The sequence below is a fragment of the Selaginella moellendorffii genome, unplaced genomic scaffold (assembly GCF_000143415.4).
Source record: "Selaginella moellendorffii unplaced genomic scaffold, v1.0 SELMOscaffold_642, whole genome shotgun sequence".
Lineage (NCBI taxonomy): Eukaryota > Viridiplantae > Streptophyta > Lycopodiopsida > Selaginellales > Selaginellaceae > Selaginella > Selaginella moellendorffii.
Genome location: NW_003314890.1, coordinates 1 through 2239, shown reverse-complemented (window position 1 = coordinate 2239; position 2239 = coordinate 1). Strand labels below are relative to the sequence as shown.

Genomic DNA, 2239 nt, shown 5'->3' with positions numbered 1-2239 from the left:
ACCTCGGGTGCCCGGCTCCACACCCCCAGCTAGACTTCCAGTGCATGTGCGGGCTGCTGCTGGGCTCCTCCCCGCGTGCACCATGTCGGGGTCGGACTCGGGCTCCATCTCGGACTCGGGTTCCGGCTCGGACATGGACACGTGGGGGTGAAAGCCCAAAGCGCTTGTCTCCCTGGGGCGTGGTAGGCTGCGAGCTCTGGAAGGATAGTGGGGGATGGGAGTGTGGGCAGCCGAGGTCAGACCTCGGGTGCCCGGCTCCACACCCCCTGCTGGACTTCCAGGGCACGTGCGGGCTCCTGCCTGCTTGGACTTGGGCTTGAAGTCAGGCTCGAGCACGTACTCGGGCTTTTGCTCGGGCTCGCGTTTGGACTTGGCTCCTGCTCACGCTCAAGCTTGAACTCGGACTGGGACAAATAGCCAAAAGCTGTTGTCCCAGAAAGAGGAGGGACTTTCTTACCTGTAGGATGATGGGTGGGGAGTGGAGGCTCTCGGGCAGCTGGGGTTGAACTGCGGCTGCCCAGCTCTGCTTCCCATACAAACGAGAGTTGGCTCGCTTGCCAGGGTCACGTCGTGGCGCTTCGATGGCTCCCCTTGTGTGCCTCACCTTGTGGGCTTCCCGTGCCCACCGGCCGAAGGAAACGGTGCTCAGCTGCTCTGGTGGCAAGCACGTGCAGCATCCGTCCAGGTGTTACCCGATCGGCGATCCAGACGCGGAACTCCCGACGTGGGATGCCTAGGCAGTGTCGCATGTGTGAGTGCTCGTGGCCTTTGGCCGGTGGCGTGGGGGGGGCCTCCCCAGTATTGATGGGGGGTGGGGTTGTGCAAGGGTTCTCGGCTGCGGAGAGCCTCGGCGTGGCTTCCCTGGCACCCACTCCAGCGTTTGGCAGAGTCGTGCTGTGCGGTCCATGGGCATGGCCTTGGGACCACATCCGCACGCCTGTCGGGCGAGGGGGAGGGAGGCAGCAGTGTGGTCCTCCGGGCTTCCAAGGGAGGCGAGCCTCGGGGGTGGCACGGCTGCTTGGCAAGGGCCAGCGTCACGCGGCGGGAAAGGGGAGGGGCCCCCACCTGCCGTGCGACGGAGGGAGGAAGGGGGGAGGACTCTCCCGGGCCCAAACCGCGCGGAGAAGCCTCAGCCTGCGTGCGTGTGAGGGAGGGGGGGAAGGCCCTGCCCGCCTGCCACGTGGCACGAAAGGCGGGGGGAGGGGAAAAAAAAGTGGCCCGGAATGTCTGGGGCCCAAAACGCGCGATTTTTCGCGAAAAGTTGGGAAGGTACCACGTGTTCCGCGGGCTTTTTTTGGGGCCCAAAACGCGCGATTTTCACGAAAAGTTGGGGAGGTACCCCGCATTTCGCGGGGCGCGTTTTGGGGCCCAAAACGCGCGATTTTTCGCGAAAAGTTGGGAAGGTACCATGTGTTCCGCGGGCTTTTTTGGGCCCAAAACGCGTGATTTTCACGAAAAGTTGGGGAGGTACCCCGCATTTCGCAGCGTGCATTTTGGGGCCCAAAACACGGTCTTCGTGAATTGTTGGGGAGGTACCACACGTCCCGCAGGTTTTTTGGCACCCAAAAAGAACACGGGATTGTGGAGGTACACTGCAGCTTTGGATCAGCTGCCCCACTATAAGAGTAGGGGGAGTGTGAAATATTTCAGAGTGGGTTCAAACCGTGACTATGGCACTGGATCCCATCAGACCTCCAAAGTTAAGCGTCCCTGGGCTTGAATAGTACTGGGCTGGGTGACCACCCGGGAAGTCCAAGTGACCCCCTCTTTTTTTTTTCCTTACAAGTCATTTATTTTTGTAAGATCACTGTTTTAATATATAAACTTTGAGTATTTTTCCATAGCATATAAGTGTATGGTCTTTAAATACTACTTACAATTGTGAATGTAAGGTGTATTTGCCAAATTGTGTCGTTAGCTAGTTATTAACTAGGATATAAGTTAGAAATAATGTGTTGGTGATTGTCACCACGTGGCATGGCAAGCAAGTCCAAACATATGTGTGTCACGTGGCATACAAGGTCAAGGACACTAAACTCTAACTATGAGAACAAGCCAAAGGGCATGCCACGTGTCAATGTGACACATTGAAAACCATAAAACTCAGAACAAACCAAAGCACATGCCACGTGTCAATGTGGCACACATTGAAACCATAAAACTCTATGAGAACAAACCAAAGGGCATGCCACGTGTCAATGTGGCACACAATGATGCACTGACGGGACCACTGTTATCG

At 57.2% G+C, this 2239-nt stretch overlaps 1 non-coding gene across 1 annotated transcript; it reads left to right on the top strand.

Moving 5' to 3' along the window:
• The first annotated feature begins 1649 nt into the window (after positions 1-1649).
• LOC112344099 lies at positions 1650-1768 on the top strand. Its single transcript, XR_002991575.1, has one exon. It is a non-coding gene; the product is annotated as a 5S ribosomal RNA (ribosomal RNA).
• Positions 1769-2239: the final 471 nt, after the last annotated feature.